At 36.2% G+C, this 9,606-nt stretch overlaps 1 pseudogene across 1 annotated transcript; it reads right to left on the bottom strand.

Annotated features, from left to right (window-relative positions):
* Positions 1 to 6,996: 6,996 nt before the first annotated feature.
* LOC309863108 (trifunctional enzyme subunit beta, mitochondrial pseudogene) lies at positions 6,997 to 8,131 on the bottom strand (annotated as a pseudogene). The gene has a single exon. The product of its transcript is annotated as a trifunctional enzyme subunit beta, mitochondrial pseudogene (transcript).
* Positions 8,132 to 9,606: the final 1,475 nt, after the last annotated feature.

Genomic DNA, 9,606 nt, shown 5'->3' on the forward strand with positions numbered 1-9,606 from the left:
GAGTTTTCACTGAAAAGTAGAAAGATTAGAATGAGTATATAAAGACTAAAATTGGTCACAATAACATTTACAGAGACCTGTTCTCAAGTCCTTAGTTCTGTTAAGAATACTTTCTTTCAAGTAATTTTTTCTGATAATGTGAGGGCTATTAATTTATATATGACCATTTTCCCCCTAAATTTATCATCTCTTTTTTCACTGAACTACTAGTAGTTTCCTTAATCACATAGCACTTTTTTTTTTACTAGTGAAATAAATGGGTTTTATATTTTCTGATGGAATAGCTAGCATCCATAAAAAAGGCAAGGAAGGAATGTCTGTCTACCTTTCCTTTGGGGCAAATACATAGATTGTCGCTAGCAAACATGTGCTCTCCAGGCTTCCTGAAATATTGATTGTAGTAATGGGTTTTTAACCAATGTGTCATTTTTCCAGAAGACAAATTAAAGATCTCAAGAACAAGACTGACTAATCTCTGTATAGGTGTTCTGGAGACTACTGTTGGGAGGTGTCTTATGGCAAGAAGAAAACTTCAGAGGAGTATAGAGGTCTTCCAAATCTTATTAAAGCAGGGACTTTGGCAATCATTTGTACTCCTCAACACCATATCCTGGGAAATTCCCTGGTTGCTGCCTCCTCTACTTTCAAGCTAAATCCATCAATTCACACTCCTCTTTATCTCTTTCCCAATCCTGCATTTATTTAGTATAGCCTACATGCCCAGCATGAGGTTTTTTTCCCCATCCCCTTCATCTCTTAAAACTACTTTCCATTTTCTCTTAAATATGTGATTTTTTAAAATGTGTTGTTATATTAAGAATTTATTTTATTCAGAGAAGTTTTAGGTTCCCCCAAATTGAGGAGAATGTACAGAGGTTTCCCATACAATCCCTGCCCCACACATGTACAGCCTCTCCCATTATCAATATCCCTCACGCGTGGCACATTTGTTATAACTGGTGATCCTACATTGACATATCATAATCACCCAAAGCTCTTGTTTACATTTTGATTCACTCTTGGTGTTGTATATGCTAGCTAAGGATTTGGGTAAGTGTATAATACCATGTATCCATTATTATGATATGAAACAGAGCATTTTCACTGCCCTAAAATCCTCTCTGCTCCACCTATTCATCCTTCTCTTCCCTCTGCCTGCCTGCAACCCCTCATCTTTTTTATTGTCTCCATTGTATTTGCCTTTTCCAGAATTTCAGAGTTGGAATCGTGCAGTATATAGGCTTTTAAGATTGTCTTCTTTCACTTGTTATATTATTCTAAGGTTTCTCCATGTTTTTTCATGTCTGATAGCTCATTTCTTTTCAGCACTCTATAATATTCCATTGTCAGATGTAATAGTTTATTTATCTATTCACCTAGGACAGTAACCAGGAGGACATCCTGGTTACTTCCAAGTTTTGGTAGTTATTAATAAAGCTGTTATACGGATCCATGTGCAGGCTTTTGTGTGGACACAGTAACTTTTCAAATCTTGCAGGTGAATGCCAGGGGGTGTGATTACTGGATCACGTAGTTAAGAGTAAACCTCCAAACCATCTTTCTAAGTAGCTGCACAACTTTGCATTGCCACTAGCAATGAATTAGAGTTCATGTTGCTCCATGTTCTCACCAGTATTTGGTGTTCAGTGTTCTGCATTTTGTCATCTAATAGGTTTGTAGTGGTATCTCATTTTAATTTTCATTTCCTTGATGACTTGATATGGATCATCTTTCATAGGCTCTCTTGCCATCTGCATACATTTTTAAGGAGTATATGTTAAAGCCTTTGACCTATTTTATAATGAGGTTGTCTGTTGAATTACTGTTGAGTGTTCTTTGTGTGTTTGGGGTAATAGTCTTTTATAGGATGGTTTTTAAAAACATTTGCTCCCATTCTACAGCTTTGTCTTCTTCTTCTCTTGACATGATCTCTTACAGAGCAGAAGTTTGTTAAGTTTAATGATGTACAGTTTATCAGTTACGTTTTTCACGGATTAAGCCACATCTAAAAAGTTATCAACATACCCAAGGTAAACTAACTTTTGTCTTATGTTATCCTATACTTAGATATGTGATGTGTTTTGAGTTAAATTTTGTGAAGGGTATAAGGTCTGTGTCTAGATTCTCTCTCTCTCTCCTTTTTTTTTTTTTTTTTTTTGCATATGGATGTCCAGTTGTTCCAGTGCCATTTGTTGAAGAGATGATGTTTGCTCCATAGAAATGCCTTTGTTCCTTTATAAAAAATCAATCAACTATATTATGTGGGTCTCCTTCTGTGCTCTCTATTTTATTCCAATGATCAATTTACTGTTCTTTTTTCCCACCAATTTCATGCTTCTTTAAGTACTGCAGATTATAGAAAGCCTTGAAGACAGATAGTGTCATTCTTTAACTTTGTTCTTCAATATGTTATTGGCTATTCTGAGTCTTTGACTCCCCATATGAACTTTAGAATTAGTTTGTCCATATCCACAAAATTACTGCTGAGATTTTTGACTGGGATTGAATTGAAACTATAGATCATGATGGGAAGAGTGAACATACTGACAATATGGAGTCTTCCTGTACAAAACATGAACCATCTCTGCATTTATTTAGTTTTTCTTATATATTGTTCACCAGCATTTTATAGTTTTTCTCATATAGATCTTATACAAATTCTGTTAGACTTATAACTACTTCATTTTTTGAATGCAAATGTAAATGGCATTGTGTTTTTATTTTCAAATTATACTCATTCAACTACCTGTTCTAACTGGTAGTTAAACAACTGATAGATAGGAAAGTAATTGCCTTTTGTATAGTGAGGTATACTCTCCAACATTATTATAATCACTTCTTAGTTTTAGGAATTTTTTTGCCAATTATTTCAGCTTTTTTTACCAGATTACATGTCCTCTACAAAAATAATCTCATTTTTTCCTTTCTAATCTATATATCCTGTATTTCCTTTTCCTGTTTTACTGAATTAGCTAAAACTTCCAGAATAAGATTTTAAAAGAAAGGTGAAAGGAGACCTCCTTACCTTGTTCTGACTTTAGTGGTCCGTTTTGAATTTCTTATTAAGTATGATGTTAGCTGCAGTGTTGTTGTTTTCTTTTTAAGATTTTATTTACTTATTTGTCAGAGATATAGAGGGAGTACAGGCAGGCAGAGTGGCAGGCAGAAGCAGAAGGAGAAGCAGGCTCCCTGTGGAGCAAGGATCCCGATGTGGGATTCCATCTCAGGACCCTGGGATCATGACCTGAGCTGAAGGCAGCTGCTTAATGGACCCAGGCATCCCAGCTGCAGTGTTTTTGTAGATACTCCTTACTAAGCTGAGGATGTTTGGCTCTATTTCTAGTTTACTGACTATTTTTTGTTGTTGTTATTGTTGTTTTGTTTTGTTTTTAAATAAATGGTGGTTGAATTTTAGCAAATACTTCTTCTGCATCTATTGATACAATCATGTGATTTTGCTTTTTTGGCTCACGGACAGATTGAATTAATTGGCTTTTGAATTTGTAAACTTGCCTTGCATACCTGGGATGAATCCCACTTGGTTGTGGTATATACATTGTTAGATCCAATTTGCTAATATTTTGTTGAGGTGTCTTGATCATAAGAGATATTGATCTGTAGTTCTCTTGTAGTAACTTTGTTGGGTTTTGTTATAGGTGATGCTGGTCACAAAGAAGGATTTAGGAAGTATTCCCTTTACTTCCATCCTCCAAAAAACATTGTATAGAATTGATATGACTTGTTCCTTAAGTTTATTTTAAAGATTTTATTTATTTCTTTGAGACACAGAGAGCACAAGCAAAGGAAGCAGCAGGCAGAGGAAGAGGGAGAAACAGGCTGCCCGCTGAGCAGGGAGCCCAGTGTAGGCCTTGATCCCAGGACCCTGGGATCATGACTTGAGTTTCAGGCTCACGTTTAACCTACTGAGTCACACAGGTGCCCCACTCCTTGAGTTTTTGGTGTAATCCATCAGTGAAACTATGTGGGCCTGGTGCATCCATTTTAGATGGTTGTTAAATATTAATTCAATTTCTTCAATAGATATAGGGCTATTCAGATCATCTATTTTTCTTGTGTGAATTTTGGAAAATTATATCTCTTTAATGGGATTGGCCAAAGGTGTCTGTATGGCTGAGTTGGTTAATTTTCTGCCTCTGGCTCAGATCATGATCCTGGAGTCCCAGGACCAAGTCCCACATGAGGCTCTTTACTCAGGGGGGAGTCTGTTTCTCCCTCTGACCCTCTCCCCTGTCATGATCACTCTCTTTCTCAAAATAAATAAATAAAATCTTAAAAAAAAAATAAAGACATTGGCTCATTCATCTAGGTTACCAAACTTCTAGATGTAGTGTTGTTCATAGTATCCCTTTATTATACTTTAAATGTTTATGGGGTCTGTAGTGATGTCCCTTCTTTCTTTCTGATATTTACAATTTGTGTGCTTCCTTTTTCTTTTAGCCTGGCTAAAGACTTATCAATTTATTTTATTTTTCAAAGAAACAGTTTTTGGGTTTGTTAATTTAATCTACTGATTTCCTGTTTTAAATTCTATTAATTTCTTCTCTAATTATTAACATTTATTTTCTTCTTCCCTATACACACTGCTGTAGCTGCATCCCACAAGCTAAATAAGTAAAGCTGATAAATTCTTTATTCATTTTCATTTAAAAAAAATAAACTTTTTAAAATTTTGCTTGAGATTTCTTCTTTGAGCTATATATTAAAGGGACACTTGGCTGATATTGCAGGTTCAGTTCCAGATCACTGCAATAAAGCAAATCTCACAACAAAGTGAATCAAATGAAGTTTTTAGTTTCCCAGTACATATAAAAGCTGTGTTTATGCCATATTATAATCTATTAATTGTGCAATAACAGTATATCTTAAAAAGTACATACATTAATTAAAAAATAATTTTTTTGCTAAAAAGTGCTAACCCGTCGAGCATTCAATGAGTCATAATCGCTGATAACAGATCATCATACAAATATAATAATAATGAAAATGTTTAAAATACTGTAAAAATTATGAAAATTGGATAGAGAGACATGTAGTAAGCAAATGGTGTTGGAAAAATAACACCCATAGACTTGCTTGATGGAGAGTTGTCACACACCTTCATTTTGTAAAAAAATGCATTATCTATGAAGTTCAATAAAATAAAGCAGAATAAAATGATGTATGTCTACATTTAGAAGTGTGCTAGTTAGTCTCCACATTTTGTGGGATTTTCCTGTTATCTATTATTGGTTTCTATTTTAATTCCATTTGATCTGAGAATAGATGTGGTAGGACTTATTTTCTTTAAAATTTTAAATTTGTGTTTTATGGACAAAAATGTAGTTGACACTGATCAATGTGAAGCTTGAAAAGAATGTTTATAATGATGTTGTAGGATTTAGTCTATAGATGTCAATTACAATCAGCTGATTAATGGTACTGTGATCAACTATGCCCTTACTAATATTCTAGGTGCTGGATCTGTCCCTTTCTGAGAGAAGGTTCTGGAAGTCTCCAGCTATAATAGTGGATTCATCTATTTTTCTTTGTAGTTCTATTAGTTTTTGCTTCCCACAGTTTGATGCTCTCTTGTTAGACATATACACATTAAGAATTGTTATGTCTTCTTGGGGAATTGACCTCTTTTTAATTACATAATGTCCTTTAACTGTAACAAATTTATCTTTGAAATCTGCTGTCTGAAATTAATGTACCTATTTCGGCTTTCTTTTGCTATGTATTAGCATAGTATATTTTATCCATCCACTTACTTTTAATTTATATGCCTCTTTATATTTAAAATATTTTTCTTTTTGGCATAGTGCAATTGGGTTCTTTTTTTTAATTATTATTCACTCTAAGAATCTTTCCCATTTAAATGGTGGATTTGGACTATTGTTTTGCAGTGATTATTGATATATTTGGGCTCATATCTACCATACTTGTTATCGTTTTTTTATTTGATGCTCTTATATTGTTTCTATTATTATCTTCCACTCTTTTTCTCCCTTTTGTGGTTTTAAATAAGCATTTTATAGAATTCCCTTTTTTTCTCATTTCTTGGAATATAGCACATATTTTTTGTGTTTGCCTGAGGATTTGCAATAAATAATTTAAAGTTAATTTAAGTCCACTTTCAAATGACAGTATACCACTTCACCAGTAGTGTGAGTATGCTATTATAAAATAAACCTAATTCTTTCTTCTTGTTCTTTGGATCATTGCTATCATTCTTTTCACTTATAAAAAAGCATATAAAGCACATATGGCATATATATATAAGCATACACACTGGAATACATTATTGGTGTTATTATTTTGAAAAATTTATCTGTTGAATCAATTAAGCATAAGAAAAAAGTTTTTATTTTATTCTCACTCATTCCTTTTTTGATGCTCTTCCTTTATGTAGATCTAGGTTTCTGACCTATATTATTTTCATTGTCTCTAAAAAATATTTTTAGAGACAATACCTCTCCACATTGTTCAGATTCTGAATTATCTTTCCATAATTAAGTTAATTTATGTACACTGGCTTGTATTTCACAGAAAAGAATCTATCTTTAGGTTACATATAGGAATGGATATAATTTGCAAATGTTACAAAGATAGTTCTAAATCTCAGCTAACCTCTCCCACAAATTGCAAATACTCACTTACTCTTCAATGAAAATAAAGACCAAAACCAAATGTTTAGGCCTATCACTGTTTGAGATTCTGGTAGCTAAGTAATCCCTGAAAGAGCAGTAAGCCATGATTATTGGAAAGCTCAGAACACTAGCCAGCCTTAACTGCAAAACATTTAATAGAGGGCCACAAATTTTGCTTTCCTAAGAAGATCTAGAATTTATAGGTATCATTTGGTAATGCATTGAAATGGCATTACCTAGTATGAGTGTTGCACAGAAACTCAAGGTCACCTCCTCCTGAGCCATTATTTTGCATAAGCTTTCACTATCATAGCATGGTCCTGCTCTCCAGTTTTATAGGCAGTCACTAAGGAATACTAGCCTCTTTCCTTCTGTAATCTGTTGGCATGTCCATGACCATCCTGCAGCCAGTGTCTCCAAATAGGTATTTCAGGGACAGCCATACACCCCAATTGTTAAACTTCTTTAAAGTAGGCAATCCAATCTTGTTTTTTCTAACCATGTATTTTTGTGCAAACACATTAGAATCCATGGCTTTCAAATTAGCCAAAATCTGACCTGAGAAAACTTGCAGAAATTCAAAAGCATCAATATCAGTTAATCCTGCCTTCTCTAGAATGTCTGGAATAGCATATGTTGTTTGAATAAAAGTTGATCTTTTGGATCCTGAGATACTTACACAAAATCCCTAAAAAATGACCTCCATTTATAACCCATGGCCAGAGCTTTTTCATCTGCCATAATCAACACTGCTGATTCACCATCGGTCAGGAAAAAAAGAGTTTGCAGCTGTAGTTATACCACAGGGCTTGATGAATACAGGTTTTTGTTTGGCCATCTGCTCCAGGCAGAAAGGATGAGCATAATTATCTTCGGTAACTGTATCTTTTCTTGGTACTTTTTAGGATACAACATAGGAAAGGAGTCCTTCACCCTGTGTCTTTAGGGCCAGGCTGTGGAAACAAAGTACATACTCAGAAAAAGCCAAGGCAGTGACCAGTTGGTGTGGAGAGTGCCCATCGTCTCACCAGAGGGTGCTCAAGTGGTGAGAAATTCAATCTGAATTTAGAGGTTAAAGACAGTGACTGACCCAGAGTCTTGGCCTTACTGAGATCAAGAATCATTTTCCTCACCTTGCTTGAATGAGGAATAGAGATGTCCAACTCTACACTACCTCCCACAACTGCATCACACTGGCCAGAAACAATCAAGCCAACATCTATGGCCCTGGCTTGGTTGACAGAGATGCAAACTAATATGAGCAGGAGTCTTGTCAGAGAAGCCAGCTCCGAGGGCAGCCTCTCTACCACATTGCTTGTTTTCACTTCTTGTATAATTGTGCCAATATAATCAACAACTTGGTTTGGAACACTGGTATGATGCATCAAACCCAAAAGTGCTCTTCTAGCCTAATCATGCAGCATCACATCTTTATGTGAAGTGCCTGGTAGCAAAGGAGTGAAAACAAAATCCACCACCATGGTATTCTTTATACGTATTGGGGTTTGACTAAAGTTGTCTTGGATGTGGATGCCTGGGGCAGCTCATAGCTGGGAGGAACAGCTCAGAGTTCCTGAAGAAAATGTTACGGCTTTTTTTTTTTTTTTTTTTTTTTTTTTTTAAGTAGGAAAAATTTTAAATGGGTAAGTCAAGATGGAAGTAATATTGAAATCCTCTCATGTTACTTTCCGCCATCCAGGCTCCTGCTGGGATAAAGGTCCAGAGCCCAGTGACAGGACTCAAAAGGACCAAGAGCCTATTGGCCTAAAAAGGACACCTCCCACCCGCCAGAGTCTTCTAGGGTTCCGGGTCCTTGAGGGCTGCCCTTTGACTGCCTGTCTAAAAACTTCAGCATCCCTCCACAGGCTTCCTTCCTTCCACTGGAGAAAGAGTAATTTAGGCCGCCTTACGCAGAAAGGAGGAGCAGGATGAAGAGGTCCGCGACCACTTGGCATCAGGGGTTTTAGTCAGGAAGTGCTCCAGAGCCTGGCTGTACTGTGTGCCCGGAGAAAAACCCTCTCTGGGCAACCTCAACTTGAGGCGTTTGAACTTCCGTGCTCTTTAGGTGGAACTAGTCAGCTTCTTTAGTGTCTCAAGGATGCTCCTCTGCTCAGGAGACGGCGGCTGAGGGCACCCCAGAGTCCTGGGCAGAAGGCCTGTGGAGACCCAGGGGGCCCCCAAACCATGCCCCTTGTGTAAATAACTGGTTAACGTTTCTTGCCAGACAAATCTCCCTGGCCACTATTGCTGTCAGCTTTTGTTTGTGTGAGCAAGTGTTTATTTCTCCTTCACCTTTGAAGGATAATTCCATAGGGTACAGAATTCTAGCTTGGTAGGTTTTTTTTGTTTGTTTGTTTTGTTTTGTTTTTTTCCTCCTTTAAACATTTAAAAATTTCACTCTATTCTGTTCTTGCATGGTTTTTGAGAGGTTGGATGTAATTTCTATCTTTGTTCCCCTTTAGGTGAGGTGCTTTTTTGTTTTCTAGGACTTCATTCAGGATTTTCTGTAGTTTGAAAATGATGTGCCTGGGTATAGGTGTTTTGTTTGTCTGTTTTTGTTTTTGGCATTTATCCTAATTGATTTTCTCTGAGACTGTAGATCTGTGGGTTGGTATCCAACATTAATATGGGGAGATTCTCAGTCATTCCTGTTTCTTCTTTTCTTTTTTTCCTAAAGTTTTAGTTATCAAGTTTCCTGGAGTATTTAAAAATGGTTCCTGCCTTCCTCTATTCCCCCCAAAAGAAGACCCAGATAATTTTTCTCTGGTATTTACTGTGAAAGCCTGATAGACTTCACTGAAGTGAACCTTGACAGAGGTGTGGAGGCCCTTCTCATGACTGGGTTCCCAGAAAGCTTTGAACTCTCAGACTTGTGCACACCAAGTCTCCAGAAATTCTTCAGTTATAGTTCCAGTTTCCTACCTCTCCCTTCCCACTGAGGTTCTCATGGTAGTTT

The sequence above is a fragment of the Mustela nivalis genome (assembly GCF_964662115.1).
Source record: "Mustela nivalis genome assembly, chromosome: 4".
Classification (NCBI taxonomy): Eukaryota; Metazoa; Chordata; class Mammalia; order Carnivora; family Mustelidae; genus Mustela; species Mustela nivalis.